We start from the raw sequence: 25,138 nt of genomic DNA on the forward strand, positions 1-25,138 counted from the left end.
TGGGGGTAACCAGCCTTACTGTTCTTCAGAATATATATATGTATTTCACTCCTATCTCATGGAGAAACTATATAGTTACATCTTCTAATCTGTAAGTAAGATATTGTGGAAACAGATCTCGCACTTTCCGACGCCCATTAGGGACCTCTCTCTGACAACTCCCTAAACACAGAAGGTGGGCAGATTAGAAAGCAGACCAGCTGGAGATAAGGGGTTCATTCCTCCAATGCTATTAAATCCTCAACCCTAACCTGAAAACTTGTCCTCTGTTTTGGTAGGAGGTGTACACCTGAATTTTGTCTGGCAAGTTATACATATACGGCCTCACCAAGATCATACCATGTACTCCCCACAAGCTCTCCCAATCCTTGGAAAGATGGCAGCCTACTTTCTTGGGGTTACCTGCAAAGACAGAATGGAGGGGGTCTCATTCAATACCATTAAGGAGCAATTGGCCAAGTCTGAAAGCAAATACCTGTACCTCTCTCGTGCATATCCCATGTTTCCTGTGTCTGGTACATATGGTCATTTAGCTTTGGTTTGAATGGACACCTGATTATCTCAAAAGCCAAAATCTAAGACCGTCTGGTGTTGTTCTGTCTGCAGATAAAAGCCAACGTCCATTTGTGAAACATCAGACAGAATTAGGAAAGTGTGGGATGTGTGTTGCTTAATGTTGCCTAGCAATATGGTTAGGGCACAGAAATCACAGAGAGGATGAAATCTACACCCACGAGGAAATCATGTGCATACACAAACACATGCTTGCACACACACATACACACACACACTCTCTCTCTCACACACACACACACTCACACACACACACACACACAGAGTGTGTTTTCTCTGAAATAATGACCTAAACTGTGAGGACAGAGTTACTGCAACAGGGGGAACAAGTTTCAAAGAACTACAGAGTAAACATTCCAGGTGACTGTCAATATTTCAATGTGAGCCTGTGACTCAAAGGAAAAGGTCTTCATGTCTATAAGTCAACAACACCATCCCACACATAAGTTCTCATCAGCAGAAACCAAGTTACTTTTTAAAAGGATGAATATAACAACGTTTAAAATTCTAGTAAGACATATTTAATATACAAAACAATTTTAACCTATTAATTCTTATTTCAAATATTTCCTTCGCTACTGCCCTTTCCTTTCTTCCTTCTTTCCTCTCTCTTTCCCTCCCTCTCTTCCCTTCTTCTCTCCCTCCCTTCTTTCCTTCCTCCTTCCTTCCCTTCTTGTGTAGATAATTGGACTCAGAGCTTCACATACTCTACCACTGAGCTGTAGCCCAACCAGAGAATTTCATAAGATCTCAGTGTAACAATATGATCATCATAATCATCAATGTCAGACCCTTGAGAATAGGGGGATACCTCCGTCAGGAATAGGCTTGCATAAGCCCATTGCATCATAAGCATGAATCTCCAAGTGGAACACGAACATTCGCATAAAAAGCTGTTTATGCTGACAGATTCGTGTAATTCCAGTTATGGGAGGTCTGAGACAGGCAGATCGCTGGAACCAGCCAGCGGACCTACTTGGTGAACCTCGGGTTCCAGTGAGAGACTGACTCATAGAAACAAGCCATATGGTGACACCTGAGGTTAAGCTCTGACTGCTCTGTGCACAAGCACACATGTACTTGCACACCAACCCTAGACACCCGACATTTCCCATGCACAAAGGCAAACAAAGGCAGACATTTGATTTCAGGTTCTTATCCTATCATTTGCCTTTGACTATGAGTTTTCAGCCACAATAGGGCTGGAGTGCTTAGCTTAGCAGGACCTGTGGCTTCTAATCCCTTCCCTGGCTAAAAGGAAGAGTGACAATCCATCCCTTAACCAGCCTGGCAGACAGGAATACATTCTTGAGTTACTACTCATGGCCCTCAGCTGACTATCAGACTATTGAAATAATGGACCAGAGAAACAGCAGTTTCCCTCCAGGAACTGCGTGCTTGGAGAGAAAGCTGAGGTAGGGGAGTTGCTGGAGGGAGAGCCTGTCCTCAGAAACACTGACATGCTTCCAACCACTTGGCAGGCCAACCTGGAGGATGAGACTAAAATCCTAACAGTGATGGATCAATGGCAAGTGCGACCTCACCTCCATTTGGATGGCTTAGACGCACATGTCCACGGCCCTTTATTTCATCTCTCTTCAGGACCAAAAGCTGAACTCAGGGTGAGGGTGGGGTCCACTATGTCCCTTTGTCCCTCTTCCCAGTGTGGCCACATTGAATTGTTCTGCCTTTTACTATTAATCTGACTGTTTTAATTGTTTTCTTGAGGATGAATGGTTGAACCTAGGTTCTTGGGGTACAGACAGTGAGCCCAAGTTCAGTAACAATCCATGTTCCTCCTCTGGTCCATTCTGAGCTCACTCACTGAAGGAAACTTCCACTGGCCAAGTGCAGTCCCGGCTCTAGGCTCCTCTGCCCACACTATTCATCCTTAGACGCAGCATCCTCGAGTTTTACATGCCTAGGACTCTTGTAGAAAGGGTCACCGTTCCCCATCCTACAGTGGATGCTGGAAAGGTTTTGAGCTCTGAACAGAGCTATGGTTTCCCCACTGCTTTCCCTGGCTTGTCAGGGAGAACTGGCAGGGAGGAACAGGTGGTGACATTGGCTGGCTCTTCTGCTTGAGCTGAGAGTTCTGAGCTGAATCTTTTCCAGAGATTCAGGTTGGAAAAAGAGTCAGGATTGTTGAGCTGCCAGCTTTGAGAGAGAGGGCAAATAAAGAATGAAGCACCAGAAAAGCTGCATGCATCCCTGAGTAGGGGGAGGAAGGTGCATGCATCCCTGAGTAGGGGGAGGAAGGTGCATGCATCCCTGAGTAGGGGGAGGAAGGTGCTTGCATCCCTGAGTAGGGGCAGGAAGGTGCATGCATCCCTGAGTAGGGGGAGGAAGGTGCATGCATCCCTGAGTAGGGGGAGGAAGGTGCTTGCATCCCTGAGTAGGGGGAGGAAGGTGCATGCATCCCTGAGTAGGGGGAGGAAGGTGCATGCATCCCTGAGTAGGGGGAGGAAGGTGCATGCATCCCTGAGTGGGGGGAGGAAGGTGCATGCATCCCTGAGTGGGGGGAGGAAGGTGCAGGCATCCCTGAGTAGGGGGAGGAAGGTTCATGCATCCCTGACTAGGGGGAGGAAGGTGCATGCATGCCTGATGAAGAGAAAGGAGCTACATGTATACTGGACTAGATGAAGTAGCTTCAGGCATGCCCAGCTAGGGGAAACATGCATACTTGACTAAGAAGAATGCATGTGCATGCCCATTTAGGGGAAAATAGCTGCACACAGGTCTTGCTAAACAACAAAGGAATAGTGGGCTAGGAAGTAAGTCAGCGGGAGAGCATGTGCCAAAGACACCCAGAGCCCTGGGTTCAATGCCCCCTCCCAAAAAATAAAGCAAGGGTAAGAAAATACTTTATATTCTAAAATCCAAATGTCAGCCAAGAAATAATTTTTCAGAATTATTTTATTTTTTTCATAATGTTGCTTCACTTAGATGAATTTTGTAAAGGGCTAGCCCCCTCTCCAGCACATAACACCTCAGAACGTTTTGGTCAGAAGTAAATGACATGTTTCTTAATTGTAGTTTAAAAGATTTCATTTGTCAGAAATGGTCAGGCACACTTTTAATCCCAGCGTGTGGGATGCAGAGGCAGATGGCTCTGAGTTTGATGCCAGCCTGGTCTACACAGCCAATTCTAGTCCAGCCAGGACTACATAGTAATAGCTTGTCTAAGCAAACAAACAAACAAACACAAATCAAATAAATAAAAATATTTAAAAGATTTTACTTTGTGAGGAAAAATGCCTGTCGACTTTTAAGAATCCTTGAAATAACAGGTTAGAAATAGAAGGAAAGATCTATTTATATTAAAAATAATAAACTGTGTTCTTAAAAACAAACTGAAGAAGTAAGAAATATGAGGATGATTTCAAATGCTGCCACAGGTCATAAAGACTTGGACATATGGGAGGATTTTTGTGGCTCTAGACAAAAAGAATCAACTATGAAGATATTAAGTACAAAACCTCTTGTTTTAACAATTAAACTTTAAGAACTATATAAAGTCAAACTAGTCGAGGTAATGCATGCTGTAATCCCGGCACACGGGAGGCCTGACTGGTGGCCAGGAGTTGAAAGTCATCAATACACAGCAAGCTAATTCACAGCCTGGGCTCTTAAAAAACCCTGTGTCAAACAAATAAGAACTACATATGTGCTCTCCGCCCCGGGTCGCAGTCGCTAGTGCTGCGTTTGGGCTCAGCAAGCCTAAAGCAAAAAGGAGAAAAAGCTTAAAAAAAAATTTTAAAAAGCCTCAAAAAACCTTAAAAAAAAGAAAAGAAGAACTACATATGTTCGTTATAACAATATGGGAAAACAAGCAAGACTAGACAAAGAAATCTCGAGAAAGAAATGAGCTCCCAGCAAAAGGAAGGAGTACCAAATACAATCTATTTCTTCTGAATATACGATTACATTTTGCAGAATTATTTTATGTGTGTGTGGGGGGGATATGGACACCTGTGTGTAGGTGCAGTCCAGAAAAGGGCATCAGATTTCCTGGAGCTGACGTTCTAGGCAGTTGTGTGCTGGGAACCACACTCTGGACCTGGAAATGAGCAGCAAGTGCTCTTAAGTGCTGAGCCATCTCTCCAGCCCTCCGAATGGATATTTTCTACAGTGACCTTTCCAGGTGAGACCTGCTACCAGGCATGCAGCATTCCAAGATGGCCTCCGTGTTCACTGAAATCTCATTCGAACAGAGCCAAATTCAGTTGCTCACACATGATGTATGTCTGCTTTATGTGAGTACAGAGAGCAGGAGAGAGCCTACACGCTGGACTGCCTGTTCTGCCACACAGGGTGTTTGCCAACCCCTGACTTGAACCACGTACCAAATTTCCTGGGGGTCCAAAGTGTCCTCTACATTATGGACAGGACTTGTGAATATAATTGGGCTATTGTTCCCTTAGGTTACATCATAGAAAACTGTCAGCGAGAGCCATTTTCCTGCTGGCCTTGAAGAAGTGAGGTATCTTATTAGGCCAGTGGAAGACAGAATCTAAGGCCTCCCAGGAGCTGCAAACCGTCCCTAGATGACAGCTAGCCAGAAACAAAACAAGCAAACACCCCAAAGACTTCAGTCCTCTGGCTACCTGAACCTGAATTCTGGTGACAATCACACGAGTCTGAAAGGGGCTCCTGAGCTCCATAAGGGAATAAAGGCATTGGCACCTCAATTATAGCCTCGTGAGCTCCCAAGTACAAGACCCCAAGACTTACCTGGACTGTTGACCTACTGAATCTGAGATATGATTTGCGTAGTAATTTGCTGCACAGAAATGGGAGATGAATGTGTAGCAGATTACATGTCATATTATATTAATTCTATTATCTGTCTATTTTTAATATTAGGTTGCCTTGCTGAGGGTACCCAGGCACACTCACCTCATCCCTCCCATTTTAGGAAGTAAAATGAGTTTGCTAGGAGGTTGCTGAGAAAAACTTCCTTGGTCCTGAAAAGGAAACGCAAGAGACTCTTGTGGCCTTTGGACCCTGATTGTAAAGGTGTGATGTGTGGAGGGTTGTGGACATCTCATCCTAGAGGGCTCAGAACCAAAGCCACAGTATTCACAGTGCAGAGCAGAGGCAGAGGATTCAGATCCTGAAGGAAGCCATGGTACTGTGGGATTGACCAGGCCCGGATCTTCGTTACTTGTAAACAAGAAAAATTTGCCTGTTCAAACTGGAGGTCAGGAAACTTCAAATCTAACCCAGCGTTCGTTTTGTGAATAAAGTTTTATTAGAATGCTTGTCTGTGCACTGTTTATGGCTATTTTCATGTTACAAAAAAGGGTCAAATATTGAAAATAAGAGGCTGCACGGCATCCAAACCTACCATCTTTCCTAGTTCTTTCTCTGTATGATATGGCTGATACCCTGCATCTATGCATACATGAAACTCCATCTATACAGACGCGAACCCTTGCATTTATACATACTGAACCCTAAATTTGCAACATCTACATACACATGCTTTCGCATCATTAAACAGCTACATTTTATCAGGTATTTTTTTAAAACAATGCATGGTGCTCATGTTCTCTTTTATTAATTTATTATTTTTATACATATGGGTATTTTGCCTGCATGTGAATCTATGTAGCACATGTGTGCCCGGCCAGGGGATGCCAGAAGACGACCTGAAATCTGCTGAGACGGGAGTCACAGATGGGTGTAAGCTGCCATGCGCATGCTAAGAATCAAACCCTGAGGCTGGAGGACGGCTCAGTGGTTAAGAGCACTGACTACTCTTCCAGAGGTCCTGAGTTCGACTCCCAGCAACCACATGGTGGCTCATAACCATCTGTAATGGGATCCGATGTCCTCTTCTGGTGTGTCTGAAGACAGCGACAGTGTACTCACTCTCATACATTAAATAAATAAATCTTGAAAAAGTCATTAAAATTAAAAAAAAAAAAAAGAATCAAACCCTGGTCTTTTGGAAGAGTGGCCCTAACCACTGAGCCATCTCCTCGTTCCTCCATGCTATCAGCTTTATGCAGATTCTTCTATGTTTACTGTGGCCTCACGGCTTCTTTATATTACCACTGCCTAAGGACTCATCGGCAGTCCTGGTTTAAAGGCATTTTTAGATTCCTCTTACCAGCAACTGAAAACCATAGCTTTTGCTCTCTTTTGATCTGTTGAACAGTGCGAAAGTGTTAATCCATATCTATAGGATGACGCTCTCAGCCCAATTGGGCCATCATAACAAAGTAGCACATAGCAGGAGACCTAGGGACAGAAATGTCTCTCCTTACAGTGTGAGAGGCTAGGGGGCTGGAAAACAATGTGCTGAGAGATTCTGCTTCTGGGAACGGTCACTTCCCTGATTCAGAGCCAATGGTCATTTTGCTGTGTCCTTGCAGCACAGAAGTGACAGACCTACTCTAGCTTTTACGAGGACACTGGTCCTATGCGTGGTTCTTCCACCTCGTTTATGCCCCAGTCAGCTTTCAAAGTTTCCCACTCTTATCACCATCATCACATTGAAGGCTGGGCTTTCAATATATGAATTTTCAGGTGAATGGACACAAACATATATAGCTCACAGGAATGGTATGGCTATGCATGTGTGAGCATACATATATGAACTCATGTTCATATGTACGCCAGAAGTCAACCTCAAGTATCACTCCTCAGGTGCCATCAACCTTAAAAAAAATTAATGTGTGTGTGGGGGGGCTGTTGGGTGTGACTATGGGTGTGGTGAGTATGTGTGTGGGAATCATAAGATAACTCTACCTTCCACCACAGGGTTCCCAGAGACTAAACTCAGGTCGTCAAGTTCTGCTGCAAGCAACTTCACCCACTGAGCCATCTGGACAACCTCACCTTGCTTTCGTTTTTTAAGAGAGGTGTGGAGTGTCTCTCGTTGGCCAGAGGCTAGCCAGTGAGCCCCAGGGACCCACCTAGCCCTACTTCCCTAGCACTGGGATTATGGGCACAGGCTACCACACTTGGCTTTTTACACAGATTCTAGGATATTGAATTACGACCCTCTGTAATTCCAGTTCTAGAGGATCCGATACCCTTTTCTGGCCTCCACAGCCACCAGGCATGCAATACGGTACACATACATGCATCCAGGGAAAACAACCTTGTCTGTAAAATAAAAATAAAAACCAGAAAGAGATATAAGAAGACAGTTTACTAAATAGTTCTCAGCAAAGAAACATTTGCATAAAAGAAATCTATTACCACCCAAGTCTTTTAGAGTTTAGCATGTCTAAGAATTCCAGCCTGTGCAAACAGTGGGACCACGTATCACGCTTTTCTCCCCCCACATCCTTTTTGTTTGATTGTTTGTTTGACTCTCATGTAGCCCAGGCTGGCCACAAACTTGTTATGTACATAGCCCAGGGTGATCTTGAAGTTCTGATCTTCCTGCCTTTACTTCCTGAGAGCGTCACCACACTTGACTTTATGCGATACTAATGATCCCACCCAGGACTTCAAACAGGCGAGGCACGCACTTTACCCAGTGAACCACATCTACAGCCCTGCTTCTTGCTTTCATTAGAGAGTTTAGTGTCTCCCACAGTTGTGTACAGCAGTGGCAACACCTGACTGTGGAGTCCACCTTCTGGGCTGTAGACCCTGTCACAGAGGAAGTCACAGAACAGGACAGAACAGGACTTCCCTCTGCACTCTAGGAACTGAGTGACACACAGAACTGGGTGGATTAGCTGAAGCTTTGGAGGAACAGACACATGATCTCATGGTCCAGGAGAGTGCGGTCTCCCCTAAGTAACAACAACAACAACTATCCTAACTTTGATTTATAAACTACTGACAGAGGATTTATAACCCTAGCACCCAGGAGACTGAGAAAGGAGAACTAAAGTGTTTAAAAAGGGAAGAAAGAAATGGGTAGGAAGGGGGCGTCATTGATGGAATTGATTCTGAATACCTTCAGCAGTCTTCAAATTTTGCATCTTTTTCCAGTAGTCACTTAAGGGCTGGCCAAATGGCTCAGCAGGTGATAGCACTTCTCATACCAGCCTAACAACCCAAGTCTAGTCTCTGGGATTACCCAAACAGTGCAAGTCCCAAAGGTTGTCGTCCTCAGGTCTCCACCAGGGCACCAGGGCACCAGGGCACCAGGGCACCAGGGCACGTGTGCATATCCCCACATGACAATAATAATAAATACATTTCAAAGATAATCATTTGATTTGAGAAGCTCTTACGGTCCAATTTTAATTCTGAGAATCTCATTTTCCCCATAAAAACACGGTTGAGGAAAAGGGAAGCTTCTCTTTTCGGTGAATAGAACATGCTGAGAAGCGCTATGGACAGACATCAGGCAGGCAATCGATGTGGTCCCCATTTCATAGCAGAGAAAACTGAGACAGTAAGCAATTGGAGCCCAATGAAGCACAACCATTTACTGACTCGAGAACAAATTTAGAAGCGGAATTCTGCAATCCTGGCATCCTCCCCAGGCTGGGCAGCTCACTCTGTCTGTCCTGCTGTTAGTACTTTCAATATTTCTAGGGAATAGACTGAAACGTGGGCTCCTTTTGCTAAGCCGCACAGATTAACATTGTTCATGGATTGACAGCGGACAGTTATCAGCCTTCAAATGATGAGGTTAGTGTTTTTCAGTGATTAGAACACATCCTTGTCACTTCCTGAGACTACAGTCACATCAAACACCAAGATGAGAACCATTGTCCTTCCTGTCCCTCCTAGCTGAACCTGCCTAGTACGGTCTCCTCCTAGAACTTGCTCCCCCGTTTCCTGCCTTCCAGTGAGGCGTAGGTACCACAGGGACTCATAAAAAGGACCTTATTTATTAGTTCCACACCTGGACTCTTCATTCTAGGTCTCTGACCTCTCTCCACCCTGCCCACCTAATCCTTCAAAATCTTTTATCTTCGAGGTTCATCTTAAGAGCACCTCCCTAGGAAGCCACTCCTAGTACCCTACCCCCTGGCTCTCTTCCTTTGGGGCTTTATCTAGCACCATCTTCCTCCACCACTTACTCAGTGGTCTCATAGCCTTTCCAGCCCTGGTGGGCAGGGATCGGTTTACCTTTGCAACATCAGACAAGGCAAACACTCCATGCCTTCTCTGAAGGGGCACACTCGCAGGGTAAGTATGTGTTTGCTACAAAGGATGAGCCTGAATTTTAGACTTTACTGCCCTCAAATGAGCTCTGTGGGTTCTTCATGATCCTTTCAAAGTATAGAACCTGTTCTTAGCTCCCAGGTCGGCGAGAGCATAGATTTCCCCCTATTACAGAAAGGAAATGCAGCAAATAGCACAGAGTTTTAAAAAGAGTGTATTGTAGCCCAAATAGATTAAAAGAAATAGTTATTATTTTTAATTATATGAATGTGTTTGTGGGGGTGCACGGGAACACACGTGTGTGTATGTGTGCGTCTGTGTGTGTGTGTGTGTGTGTGTGGTCTGTGTTTGGGTTTATGCAAATAAGTACAGGTTTCCCAAAAGGCTAGAGGTGAGAGATTCCCACCCTCCCACCCCCTCTCACCCCCCTCCCACCCCCACTCCAGAGCTAGAGTTCCAAATGATTGTTAGCTACGGGACACATGGGACACACGGGACACACAGGCTGGCGATTGAACTTGGTCTATCCTTAAGAGCAGTGTGTACTCTTAACCAGTGAACCATCTCTTTTGCTCCAACCTGAATAGATTTTATCCTCCTTATTTTTTTTTTTTTTGGCTTCTAAGAGAACTTTTCTCTTACACAAAGTACTATTGATATTAATTTTGCTTAAAATGTAAATGTGGGGCTGGAGAGATTGGTTCAGAGATTAAGAGAGCACACTGTTCTTACAGAAGAATTATTTGATTCCTAGTTCACGACAACCTGTAATTCCAGCTCCAGAGAATCTGGTAGTCCATGAGCACCCAAGTGTATAAACATACACACACACACACACACACACACACACACACACACACACACACACAAATAAAACAAAATATTAAAACCATGGGAACACAATTCAGAAATAGAGTGCTTGTTTAACACAAGAAACAGCTTAGGCACACAGACAGACAGACAGGCAGATAGATTGTCATAAAAGATGAGAACATGGAACAACGTCACTTATCGAGAACCCTAAACTTGCGAAAATCTATGCACCCATCCTTTTGCGTCATTAAAGGTTCAAATTCCATCAGCTTTGCAACAACTATCCCAAGCCTAGTGAGCTCTCATGGCTGCTTAGGAAGTGGGATAATAAACAGCTCTGAGATATTGAAAGTCCTGTTTTCTAAGGGTGTTGTGAAATGTTTCACGCATCCTGTCAACGATTGCCCGTGACACCGGATCTTGAACAAGTTAATATTTATCATGTCTGAGACTCAAGAAGGAAAGACAAGGGATTGGTCCCTTCAAAGGGACCTGCTTTAGTGCACTCACCCACACAATACCACCCACACCACCTTCCCGAGGCCAGGAATGCTGCCTACGAGTAATGAGCATTAAACGTTTAGTCATTTCCTGCATCACGCTATCATGGCCTTCCTCTATTACCATATCTAACTGAGTTATAGTTCAAGCAGCCGGTTTCCATATCAGCAGCAGTTTGGCTTAACAACCTAGCAGCAGAGGTACCACGGGGAGCCTTTGCAGAAAACCTCCTGTTAATGCTGGGCTCTGTTTTCCAGAGGCGCTCCAGCTGGGAACAGTGTGGACTCTCGATTGCTGATAATTTGCCCGAGTGTATGATTTGTGGAACTTGTGCAGATAAAACTGTCTGAAACATGTCCCATCTGAAAAAGCCCCCGAGCCTCAGTGAGCAGGGCTTGTGTATTGGAGAGCATGCCCTGTTCTCATTAGCATGCTGAAGGCCTGTCCGTCCCCGTGCATGAGACTTACACACTGTAATAGGTGGTTGTTGTATCATATAAAAGTCACACGGAGAGGAATATAAAAACCCAGGTTTCAGAGACAGTAGTAATTATAGTACGCTATCTTCTTACTCGTGACAGGGAGGCCACAGTGTCTCAAAGAGAAAGATCCATCAGGTAGGTGACCAACGAAGAAGCAGGCACAGAAAGAAGGAAGGTATAAAATAACCTTGTTAAAACACTCGTCAAAACCAGGCTTAACATTTAAACTTAACACTTAAAACCCCCAACGCTCAACAATATGGCTGAAGGCCATAGAGAATTCTATTTAAAAAAGAAAAATAATAACCTGGTCTTGTAAAAGTAAAGTCGATCCATGGTAAAGTGTTTAAATGCTTTGGCATTATAGTAAAAATACCCATCATTTAAAAACATAGGCACTATTATTTATTTGTGCTTTATTAATATCTAGAAAATGCCTCTTGAGCTCAAATGCTTCTAAGTAGAAATGGAAACAAAGTGTATTTGTATAGAATCAAGGATAGGTCCAAACTTACAATCACCATTTCCTGGCCTACATTATCTGTCACGTGCTTGTTCAGCTTAGAACTATGGGAGGAAACGAGGGCAAGTCAACAGAGCTTGGATTTTGAATCTTCAGCCTGGCTGAGACTGGATTTAGCATCCATTTTATTGAATCATTGAGAATCGCTGCTTCTTCAGGTAGAAGCACTATGAAATGCTGGCAACTGTCTAAGTGGCCACTGGCTATTATCTCAGAGTTTCCTCTTTGTCATCCCTGTGGGTGTCTCTGACCCTTGCCACTGGCCGTGGGTAAATCAGACAGTTACAGGATAAAAATCCTGTTCTCAGGTAAGAGGGTAATAGGTAGCAATCAAAACCAGCTAAAAGCGAGGAACAGGCAATGCTGGGTGGTGGGACTGTAGGTGATTTGTAAGCAGCAGAAAGATTAGGTAATATCAGATGATGGGTTAGAACGACTGATGGATTTGGAATCTTTCATTCCTTCTAAGCCTTTGAAAGCAATAAGAGACACTTTCTCTTTCCCAAAATATATCCCACTACAGGCATACTTTGAATCTGCTCCAAGTTAGGGGTTTTGAAGGCGTCCACCTAGTCTTTTTATGTACTGATCGAAAGGATAACAGGAGCTATGTAATTACTGCACACTTAACATGGGGTCTTCACCGTTTCTCACTTCTTCAAACTAGTAGTACAAGGTCTGTTTCACCTTTAAGAATAGAAAGAAAGCTAAAAAGCTATGGTATTTGACTAAATGGAGAAAACAAATCGGATAGTCGAATCGAACATCCTAACACTGATTAAATAAATGCGGCTTTGGTGTCAACATCTGGAAATCTCTAATGGTGTGGTTTGTGGCAAGTTGTACCCTGGCGATTAAATCTGAATTTTAAAATCCTACTTTAAGACACAGTGATAGATACAATTTGGGTATTTATTGAACTTTTTAGTATTTTTTTAATCTTTATAAAATATGAATTTTTCTACTTCCTAGGGGCTTACAGATTACTACTGACACAAGACTTCTGTAAAGAGAGTTTTAAAATTTATTTTAAAAAGAGAAAGAACCACTCTCGGGTTATTCAGCCTTCGTAACAGTTGGCACCTCTTGTCTCTAGGTTTGCAGCAACCGATGGATGAGGTGGGGTGGGGATCCAGAGCAAACACTTTGCTTGTCCTGACAAAACTCACGTTAACCTTTGGTCATCAGCACAATGGTGTCGTAAGGTGATGAAACCTTTATGAAGTAATTATGCCTTGGTGGGGTCCACTCTTACAAAGGGACTGTTGTAGCTCCAATAAGAATGGGTTAGTTCTTATGAGAGCTGGCTGTAACTAAGTAAGCCTGGTGCACGCGCGCGCACGCGCACACACACACACACACACACACACACATACACACACAGTCTTGCACTTTTGTTCCCTTTTGCATACTCTTGTTTCACACAGAGACAGCACACAGTCCCCACAAAAGCCAAGCAGATGCTGGTGCCATGCTCTTAGACTCTTGAAATCACAAGCCAAAGTAAACCTCTTTATGCATCACCCCAGCCTTGGGTATTTTGTTACAGTCCTAACAAAAAAAGACGATGTCAGTTAAAAATCAGTTTTTACAGATTTATACTTTCTTTTCCTAACTTGTACTATTCAATAAAACCCCTTTGACGAGAATATTCATTTTAAAGGCATGTAAAAATGATCAGGCACAGTAGCCTGCATTTTTTTTTAAAGATTTATTTTATTTATTATATATAAGTACACTGTAGCTGTCTTCAGATACACCAGAAGAGAGCATCAGATCTCTTTACAGATGGTTGTGAGCCACCATGTGGTTGCTGGGAATTGAACTCATGACCTCTGGAAGAGCAGTCGGGTGCTCTTAACCGCTGAGCCATCTCTCCAGCCCGTAGCCTGCATTTTTAATCCCAGCATTCGGGGGCCGAAGCAGGCAGATTTTTTCGAGTCTCAGGCCAACCCGGTCTACATAGGGAAATCCAGGGTAGCTAGGACTAAGTAAAAAGATCTTGTCTCAGTGAACAAAAACAACACCCCCCCAAAAAAATTATAAAAATGTATCTCCTGTGCATTGTACATATTCTATGTTACAGAGACTAAAAGGTTTAAACGGATAGAATTATTGTCAATTTTGAGAGCGCATGTGCTCTCCGGGACATTGTTGTGAAAGCTAATTAGCCACACAAAAGCGATTTAGCTTTCTGTGGGCTGCACGTGAGTCAACGGTACAGCCAGGCAATGCTGTCTTAATTCTCCCGAGAGCAAGATTAGCAGGGGAAAAGGAGCTGATTTTTCAAGTGATAGCGAGATGTCTTTGCAGACAGTTGAATCTGGGTTGGCAAGGCAAAAAGTCAAACAGCAGATCAAAACAAGAGAAGAAAACTGACTAAAATAAATGTGATGATACGGTTGCCTAATTTAAACCTTCGAGTCTGTGTGAATGAATTATGGAGTTTTCTCTCAGAGCTCCTGGTAATTTCTCACCACTTGTTAGATAGACCAAATAATTTTAAACAAACAATCTGGAGGGGTTGAATTCGGGTCCTAATTTTTAAAACATTATTAGCAAGCAGATGGTAACTTAAACACACACACACACACACACACACACACACACACACACACACACACACAGGCAATGATTGTAGACACTGCTCAGTCAAGTTTCTTGGCTGGCATTGGCCATCCTTTGACTACTTCCTGTCTCTCCATCTGGTCCCACTTCCTGTTTTCTCGCTGGCTTACGGTGTGCAAAGGATCAGCCTCACTCACTTGGCTGCCGTGCCTTCCCTGAGGCAACGGACTGCAAGCCATAATAAACCCTTTCTCCCCTAACTTGCTGAATGCTGGGGTACTCTATCATGGCCACAGAAAAATAAATGACACAGAACACCTGAAGAGAGGAGGAAGCTGAGGACGAAGACCCACTCATTCCTGGAAGCTTCCTGGCATCCTTCACATAGACAGCTAGAATCTTCCATCTGAGCACCTTACCCACCAACATGCTATGCCAACAATTTAAACACTCTCCTCCCAGTCTGATAGCTCATTTTTCTTCAGATTAGCTAGTTTACAAAAGAATGTAATTGCTAAGTACAATAATAATAATAATTAATAATAATAATAATACCAAGGCCTAGCCTGTGAGCTGTGAGAATAGGCATCCAGGGATCTAAGAAACGACTCACCATTCAAATAAGTAGGAACCATGACTCCAGCTGGGAGCACTGAGTCCAAACAAGCAGTTGCCTAGGGCAGCAAATCGCCAAGGTAGCAGACTTCCCAGTACTTTCTGTGAGAGCAAAATACAGCCTGTGAGTGTAGATATTACCCGATAAACAACAGGGTACAGGAATATGTAAATCAGCAAAGCACTGGAGAGGTCAAGCAATCCGACCACTGGACTCAGTGGGTGAATGACGGATGTTTTAAAAGTGGATATTCACATTTCGACTTCTGGCTTCTGACTGTAATCCCAGCACTTTGGGTGACTGAAGCAGGAGGATTACTGTGAAGTTGAGGCCTGCCTGGACAACACGGTGAGCAGCTTTTTTGAGGGTTTGCTCCTCAGTGGCCGTCTAGTCATTCCTTGGTTTTCTTCCCTGAGACTGGGTCTCTTGCTGGCCTAGATCTCCCCAGTAAGGCTAAGCTAGCTGACTAGAGGGCTCAAGGATCTTCCCAATCTGCCTTCCCAGCACTGGGATTCCAAGGGAATGCCAACTCGGCAGGCTTTTGTACTGGGATTCAGGGATCCAATTTAAGTCCCCTATGCTGGCATAGCTCATACTTCCTGGCCAAGCTAACTCCCCTAACCGGATCCGTTTTGCCCCAAACTCATTCCCCTTTATTTGGACAGAGAGTGCATTTGTATGAACCATTCCAAATACTTTCAAATAGGTTGTTAGTATCCAAATACATGAAATAAAACCTAGGAAAACCTAGGACAGGTTAAACAATAGAGGGTGGACTGTAAGAGTTGTTTTGGCTTAAGCACAGACGACGGATGCTCTAATGGTTAACATAAGGTGCAAGAGCTGTTCGAGCCGAGGGGTTCTTGAACCTCATGGTAAGAGAATCTTCACAAAGAGGTCTGAGGAGACAGGGATTTGCTGGCCACAACATATGAATGCCAGACTTCAAGTAACAGTTGATGTCCTTTGTTAACCTCCATGATAGCTCTCAGCGATTCCGCCAACCCTACCCTATTAGCTAAAGAGTCCAACAGGCACCATCTAGAAATATACTTCATTAGTCTCGGCTGTTTACGCTGTTTTCTCTTGGCATTTTATAGGTCTTATTACATCTGGGGCATCCCTATAAAAGAGATGTTTGGGATGAGTAAGACAGTCAGCAGTTAAAAGTGTTTGCTGCCAGGCCGGGCAACCTGACTTCAATCCATGAGACACACATGGTGGAGGAAAAGAAAGGACTCCCTCGTGCTGTCCTCTAATCTCCACATGCACACCATGGTATGCAGCGAACTGTATCCCACCCACACACATAGTAAATAAATTCTTAAAAAAAAAAAAACCTGGGGTTGGGGATTTAGCTCAGTGGTAGAGCACTTGCCTAGCAAGTGCAAGGCCCTGGGTTCTGTCCCCAGCTCCAAAAAAAAAAGAAAAAAAAAAAACCTAAAAAATGAAAAATTAAAAGAGATGGTAGAATCCAGTGTTGGCCTATTGTTTTAGGTTACTCGATAAATCTAAGCTATTCTGTGGCAGGATTTTTGCATGTCACTACCAATATCTACACCACAGGTTGCAAGAAAGGGTAGGTCCCCACCCTCGACCCCCGTACTCTCCTTCCCAAACCAGCAGCCTAATGGCAATCTGGGGACATTAGTCTAGTGGGCTGCTTCTGGTTCCTTGAGAGCTTGACTCTTGAGAGCTGAGCTATAGAATCCACCTGCTGCTTTTCCAACCGTTGGCTCTTCCGGTCTTCAGAGCAAACCCGAGGGCAAGTGGGGAAATTATTAGTAACAGTTACCTGGAGTCTCTGAGATTCAACGCTGCATTTTAAGATCTCAGAGCAATTAAAATAAAACACCCAAGACAGGACTGGGGCCACCTGACTCTGGGAATGTACGCAGTGTTAGGATACCAGGACTCTAAGGGACATTCCCACCTCCCTAATTCGAATATGAAGGAGTAAGCCATACTTCAGAGAGAGTATAGGGAAAGCCAGGATGAACACACTGTAGGTCTGACTGGGTCCTGGGATCTGACCTTGTCCATTGCGGCATGGAGTCTCACTTGATGGAGCCCCCCACTGTCTGATATCTGTGAAGGAAGTCACGGTCTGGGGCAAGGATGGGTTGAACCTCACTAATTTCCACAGAGCATGGCGTTGGCAGCACCACTACCCCCAGGTGGTTCTACACAGGCACATATGCTCAACCTTTTAGTAAAGGCTACAGTCTTATTTAAAAACAAAATATCCAACATTTCTATTATGAGTCTCCCAAATCCCCGTGAAATAAAAATGCAGTTTTTCCTCACCCGTCTTCCTATGCTGACATTTTCAAATACCAATTGCCTGTTTCATTACCCAGCTTCAGAAAGGAAACTGTTCAGCGCAGCACAAAGAACCCATCTGAATTCCAGAAAACTAGGTCCTAAGCCTGCTCAGATTGCCTGTCAGGCTCTCTGCCTGGCCCTTCGCCTCTCAGGGCTAATCTCTACAAGAAATCTAGAGGTACTCCCAAGGTTTGAGGACTCTTCTGAATCTGGAATTCTCCGGTTTGTCTCTAGATTAGGATTTAGGGCCCTTTTATTTAATGGTCACAATGTGTCTTCTTGGATTGTTGTTGTTATTGTTGTTGTTGTTGTTGTTGTTGTTGTTGAGTGACCATTTTATTAGTATATGAGAGAAGAAGAACAAATAAACAACAAGATGAAAAAAACAATGACGACAACACAGCAAGTGCCCAGAGGAAGGAGGTGGAGAAAAGAAAGAGAGGGACTCAGGCTTTTGAAGTAACAGAGTCTAGCTGCAGTGTCAGGACAAGCTCTTAGGATTTGAGTCAGTATCCAAAGAAGAGCTACAAAGAGGAAAGGAAGAGTTACTTTGAACCAGAACTCAGAAAACTGAGTCAAGTTTTATCCCTCTCTCTTTGATTTTACCAATTTGTGATTAAGCATTTTTTCCCCCAAGACAGAGTTTCTTTGTGTAGCCTTGGCTGGCCTAGAACTCGCTCTGTAGACCAGGCTGGCCTCAAACCCCCAGAGATCCTCCTGCCACTGCCTCCCAAACACTAGGAAGCATTTGGCATGTGTCACCAATGCCCAGCTGTGATGAAACTTTTATGTGGAGACAAACAATTGCAGAGACCGAAATTGTTGGCGGTGTCCGAGCCATGCCCATGAGGACTATGGGTAGAATACTGTCTGTTCTGTTTTAGGAGCCAGGAAACTTCATTTTACCTCTTGTTATTGTTAACCAATCAGGCCGGTCCCACATCATTCCCAAAGTGGTCACTAGAGGGGAAATAATTCTATATTGACATTTAAACTTGGGTGTCTGCATTCACCATCAGCAGGAGTAAGGGGACTAATAAGACAGGCTTAAACTAGTTAGAATCTGCCCCTTGAACTGGACTTTAAGCCCTCAATTCCATGGCAATTTCAAGATGGCAAAAGAGAGGACATTTTGGGGTCTTGGTTCATTCTGTCTTGCCTAACCAACATTAAAATCATAAGAAAAAAAATAGGTTTTGCTCTCTCATGTGTGCCAGATGCCCAGTCAGCATTCAGCTTAATGGGGTGGAATTTCAGGTAGTGTAAAGACCCAAAAACCGAACGAAATAAGGCTTGGTTCCCATCCTTGCCTTCCTATTCTTGTCACGACTGCTGTGCCTGCTCCCTAACTTTCCCCACTATTTATATTTTACCTCTCTTATTTTTAGCCATAAGTTTTACTTAGTCTGAAGATAACCAAATATTTCCTGAGTAATAAGCCTCTGAATATGCATGTCCTCTAAATATGAATATAAGCCTGCTTGCAAATCTAACTCGTACATTTAGAGTGTTGTTGGCAAGACTGAAGAAAAGATCATGGGCTTTTTTTTTTTTAATGGAAAAATGTACTACAGCAGAAGGCTTTGTTTTCCACAACGCAGAACCAACTCCTTTGGTGCCAGTTATTTTGATATATCTATAAGAAACTTGTATGTTCATACAATAAATAAATGTTAGATCAAACTTTCCTGGTTATACAGCGTCCCGCTACTCAGAATTGAATTTAGAACTGACAGGTTTACATAGGAAAAGAGGAGGCTATGCCATAGAGGGGAAGCACTGTCTTCAAACTTTACCATTATCGCGGCCCAGAGCTGGGCTTCTGGGTTAATTCAGCATCTCTGTCCATCCAGCCCCTTGGGTACCCCTTTCTCACGTGAGCACTGGGGTCTGAGGTCAGAAAAAAATAAGAAAGAGGAAACCCCCTATGTGGGGTTTGGCAGCACCCCTCTTCTACACTAAGATTACTTAACTGGGCTCAACTTCGAAGCTGCAAGACGCAGACAGAGGTACCCAATTCAGTGGCTGGGCCACTTCTGAGCCCTTTCCAAGCACACAGTGTAGAGATATATCCTTGCCCACGAGGAGGGAATAGGGACAAGGACTCTCCCCAGGATGACGCCAATGAAGCCATAAGGGCAGGTAGAGAGGTTCATGGTTCACGATAACTTGGGAACTTGACCTCCACAGCTCTCCAAAGAGGCAACTCTGAGCTATGCCTTACCTTAGGCTACTGGAAGGGATCTGACCTCTGAAGGAAGAAGAGCGGGATCCTTTAGGCAATCCACATCATATTAGGAGACTGCCGGAGCATGCCCAGTGAATGACTTAGTCCATCCCTTAAGAAAACCATGGTCAGTCCATTCCCAGTCAACTGATGGGAGAGGGGCAAGTTCTTCTCGCACGGAAGCGGGAAATGTCAGATGCCATGGTGGGCTGTCTGTGAGTCCTGGGTCTTTTGAGTACTTTCTTGTCACTTTCCCAAGTCTGCATATCTGCTGACACAGGCAAACTTTGGGAACATGCAGGGCTCAAACTTGGGGCACATTTTGAGATGTCTTAAGACAGACTGTCATTGCTAAGAAAAGAGAGTGTGTGAATTAAAGAAGTTACCCCTTCCCTGCCTTTCAAAACTTTAATTGGCTTAAAAAATAAATACAGGCTGCAGTGTATAGAAATCTGTAGTAAAAGGAAAGGGGTTGGTAAACAGCAAAATAATTCGGTTTGGCACATATGTGAACTTTGAGAAATTCACTGTCATCATTCGGGAACCTAACCCAGAGCCAGTTATGATGAAGCAGGAGCATCTAAACAGTTAAATGACCCGAAGGTTGCTTCATGCACACTGAAGGAGATCTGGAGTGAGCTAGGATGGATGGCAGGAAGTGAGACCATAAGAATCTATTTAAAAAGGCGAGTTATTTAGATCCCCTGTGACGGTAAGCCTCTCAGTGCCATCGTGCCATCAGAGAACTATCAACTTGATATTAAACCTGATCGCTGGGTATGGTCATTTCAACAATGTGAAAGATGTAAGACACTGTCTTCCCTGCTTGGTTTTGAAAAGGGAACTGCTCCCGCTTGACTCTTAGGATGCCTGTTTGTCAGGATAAGTGATGGCCTGCAGAGTTGTATTTTGAACCATTCGGTCAGATAAGTGCTCACAGTTCCAGAAGCATCCATAACAAAAAGATTCTTTTTTTGGTTGGGGGGGGGTGCTGAATTTTAACTCTGGATGAATTTCACCTCCGTGTTCATCAGAACGCAGATTCGAGGATGTCAGTGTTCTGGGCTGATAGAGTAACTTATATTTTGGGAGCTTGAAGGAGTCCATTTTGGTTTCTGATTATTTGATCTTAGAACTTTTTTTCACTTTGAAAAAGAAAGGCTGGAGCCAAGCCTCCTGTGTCACTGCAGAAGTTGAATGTTGTAATGATTTCGCTGCCACCGACCAAACGCATTTTAGCCACAAGAATTTTGTCAGTGCTTATGGGGAAGCAAGAACAACTACAAACCACACTGAACCTTGAAAATGAACACGAGTCTCTCGCCAGGGCCATCCTTTCATCCTTTGCAAAATGGAGCTGTTTTAAAACCTTATGTTTTGCAAGATGAGTTCCTTTTTGGGTAAATAAATGCATTTTGCTTACATTTTTCAGGGTGTTCACTGCGGCTAAGAACTTGAACTTCTGCTTACCAATAAGTACAGAACACATCATGATCCCCAGAAAACCATTCCTTTTTATAGTGCTGGGGCTCAAATCCAGGTGCGTGGCTGTGCTAGGCAAGTGTTCTGCCACCGAGCTACAACCCGGCCTGTACTAGGCGTGAGTCTTAAGCCCTCTGTTCTTACCATAGAAGCTAATCAGTGACAAGGATAGTCACATTTTTTTTTAAATAGCAGACACCCGACATTTGAGAGATGATTTTACTAAAAATCATGAAGGAGGGCCGATAAGATGGTTCAGTGGTTAAAAGTGCAGAGCCATACGGCAATACGGGTTTGATCATGTCTGGTGGAAGGGGAGCACAGACTCCCCAAACTCATGAAGTTCCATACTGCTTCATGTCATAAAGCCGCCCATAAACAGAATCATGTTTGAACATTTCGTGATAGCACCAGTTAATTGCACGATCATTCGGTCTGGCAGGCTTTTCTGAACAGAAAGGCCCACTGCAATCCCGGTGGCAGGTGAGCAAAGTCTTCCCACATGGGACACCCAAGTCAGGCTGCCAGCAAGAGGCACCAGCTCCCGAGAAGCCACAGCCACCATATGGACTTCTGAAGACACTCAACGAAACCTAACAAAAACAATTTTGCGTATGTGGGCTTTAAAACCTATTTATTGAAGCATAACATTTGTTGAGTGCTCTGCATTCTACGATTATAGAAAGACCTAGAGACAAGTGGAGATGTTGAGTAGATAAATCTTCATCTTACTTGTCTGAACTCTACGGGCGCCTCCCCCCTTTCCTTTACTTATTTTTTAAATCTATGTTGGGTTCGTGTACATGTGTAGACGGCAAAGGACAAGCTGCAGGTGTCTTTTCTCTTTTTACCACGTGGCTCCCAGGGTTTAGAAGGGGGTTTTCAGCCTTGGTGGCAAGCACCCTTAAAGATTAGCCATCTCTATAGCCCTTCGGAGACTTTTCTATGTGACTAAGTTTCTTTGAAACTTGATGCGGCTGATGCTTTTCTGATGCTCAGGTAGGAATGATGAGAAACTATTGGGATTTCTCTTTCATAAGTCTGGTGATGATTTTTTTTTATATATTATAAATGTGGCCATATGTATGCAGAAACTAAGATATTTAAATTTAGCTAGAGAATAGACAATTCTCAACTGTCTCTTTGGTAGTGAAAAGTCAAAATTCATTGAAAGGATAAGTTAGCATATTCTTGACAGTACACAGATGCACGTGTGTGTGTGTGTGTGTGTGTGTGTGTGTGTGTGTGTGTGTAGTTTTCAGAGTCTCTAAGACCAGGAATGAAAGCTAACAGCACACCCAAATTCATGGAATCAGAATCTCAGGTTCTTTTGGACAGAATTAAATGTGGTATTTTAAGTAGGGTCCAGAAACTCTGACGACCATCATTGGAAATCACTAGATCAGTGAAATGAAGTGTAGACATGCAGGTGAACACAGGCTGAAGACAGGAGGCCGCTTCCTTTGGCTACCTCTAAGTCTGAGAGGATCCTTTCCAAGATACTGCAGCCATTATCGGAAGTCAATTCTCTCACCTCAGAGAGCTGATCCTTCGTGTTAAAGCAAAGTCAAACATTAAACAGCCTCTGTCAGGACACTGTGAACTAAACTAGGTCGTCAAACCCATCAATGGACTCCAAGGTTCTTAAAGGCTGGGCCACAGCAGAAGTGAGTTTTAAGTGTGGGGCAGTATGTCAGAGGGACAGTGAGGTCTTAAACTGACCAGACAGAGGGGTACGCGAGCATGCATATGTGCACATGCACAATGCGCACACGCGTGTGTGCTGTGTGGTGTGTGTGTGTGTGTGTGTGTGTGTGTGTGTGTGTGTGTGAGAGAGAGAGAGAGAGACAGAGACAGAGAGGCAGAGAGAGAGACAGAGGGAGACAGAGACAGAGACAGAGAGACAGGGGGAGAGAGAGAGACAGGGAGAGAGAGAGAGAGAGAGAGAAAGAGAGAGAGAGAGAGAGAGAGGGCTTAGTAGTGAAGATCTCTCAGGAAATTGGGGACCTAATCAGTTATGATTATCTGAGTTACACCATCCTGAAATTTGGGGCCACTTCAGTTCTGGGTGCTGTACTGTTGCTCCACTTCGCGTGCCGCACCCCGCTGGTAGATAAACTCTTCTTGACTCTATGAAGTTCCATGAGGACCCTGGAATGTCTGGGTCCCTTTCTTCTTACCAGGCCTCTGAGTCTCCTGAACTTGCATCTTATCACTTCTGGCACGTTCCAGTGCACTGTTTGTTTTTAGTGCTGGAAATTGAACCCAGCGCCTTCCGCCTGCTGAGCACGTGCTTTACTGATGAACTACACCTCCAGCCTAAGGCATTCTTTCGCTGTACGGACCCTAGACCATCCTGGATAAAGGTGTGGACCAAAGGAGCTACCTCTTTTGAGGAGAAACTGCAAAAAGAAGCAGCATGAAGACTCTAGATAATCAAAGGAGTCTCAATTGGGAAAAGGTATTCAAAAGAGGTTCAAACACAGGGGTAGGGAAGATGAGTGAACGTGGTCATCTTCACGTCTTATTAGATGCACAATCCCTTATCCAAAAAGAAAAAAGCCAAACCACACATTTCCCAGTCTTTTGTCAAAGAAATATGGGGTTTTCACTGGTGTCACTCTGAGTAAACTCGTGACATTTATGATCAGGATGTAACCAGAAGATTGCTGTATAACCACAAATGGGAATGGTTTCTGATTCAGACCAGAACACTGAACGTAACATCATCAACATCCCAGCCCCATTTACAAACTGTGCAGGGTTTTCCATATATTTTTGTCAGTGAGTTTACTATTCATGACAAGGGTACCATTTTGATTTCTAAGTTACGTAATTGTGCAGTAGTGGGATCAACTCAGGGCCTAAATCAAACAAAGTGAACACCATACCAATGATCTATATTCCCTTCCCCAAGCCCCAAAGTTTGTTACTGAAAACAAGTCAGAAGGAGGTTGAGCGAATTACTCCAAGTCACTGGTGTCTGAAATGACATAGATCCAGGTGTAGTAAGAGTCTACCCACTTACGTCACCACCCTGCCACCCTGTTTTCTTAAACATTCCTGATTCAGCAGTATCTGCTGATGCTGAGAACATAGCTGGGAGTAAAATCCAAGAAATAAGGGAAGTTTGGTGTGGCTCAGCAGTGGAATGGTTCCCCAGTATATTCAACCCCCTCCCCACCTTCCCCACCATGGCTAATGGAACTCTGCAGAAAGGGGGGTGAATACGGAATGGGGAGCAGTGAGGAAACTGTCTTTTGGACATGACATAGATATTGCATACATGAACTCACAGCACACGATAGGTTCAAGACAGACAGAACCCCAGCACAGATGGGTAATGAGCTCCGGGCCCGGCCCTTACTAAGGAGCTGTTGGCAGCTGACAGTTTCTGGGAAAGAGACAAGCATTCTTTTTGGAGGATGTGGGCATCAGTATTGTTTTATGCTGCAGTGGACGGCCCACGCCCATGTATATGGACAGCACTAACATTGGGGAGGCATGGGGGATGGGAGGGATGAGAGATGGATATATGATCATAGTTCATTGCATGCCTACATGAAAGTCTCAAGAATAAAGAAGATGACTAAAGAACTTTTTAAAACAAGAAACAGATATAAAATGGTTTTTATTCTTTATTTTGAACTACGCAGGTAGGGAGAAAATCAACTGTGTTACAGGTTATTACTAAAGGACATTTTTCATGGGGATTGCATGGAAGTCTCTTAGTTCAGTGTTCTAAGAAGAATATAACATTGTTGAGAAGCACACACTGTCGTCAGTGGAAGCATATGAAGATATAGGATGCAATTATGTATACAGTAGTTGTATATATTTATGAGGTGTGGTGTAATATATCAACTCAATAGCCAATGATAAGATCGTGAAGATTTGCATATCTGTCACTTTAGATATGTATCGATTCTTTGTGGTTA

General features: G+C 43.9%; 1 long non-coding RNA gene across 2 annotated transcripts in view; it reads right to left on the reverse strand.

Annotated features, from left to right (window-relative positions):
* The window catches only part of LOC102547466 (uncharacterized), a 91,574-nt gene extending 76,307 nt beyond the window's left edge, over positions 1-15,267 (reverse strand). Inside the window, exon 1 of one of the 2 annotated variants that reach the window (XR_015686941.1) lies at positions 15,164-15,267. This is a non-coding gene — a long non-coding RNA (uncharacterized LOC102547466). The remainder of the gene's footprint in view (positions 1-15,163) is intronic. The other variant, XR_015686943.1, reaches the window with a different exon arrangement.
* Positions 15,268-25,138: the final 9,871 nt, after the last annotated feature.

The sequence above is a fragment of the Rattus norvegicus genome, chromosome 4 (genome assembly GCF_021556685.1).
Source record: "Rattus norvegicus strain SHRSP/BbbUtx chromosome 4, alternate assembly SHRSP_T2T, whole genome shotgun sequence".
In the NCBI taxonomy this organism is placed as follows: domain Eukaryota; kingdom Metazoa; phylum Chordata; class Mammalia; order Rodentia; family Muridae; genus Rattus; species Rattus norvegicus.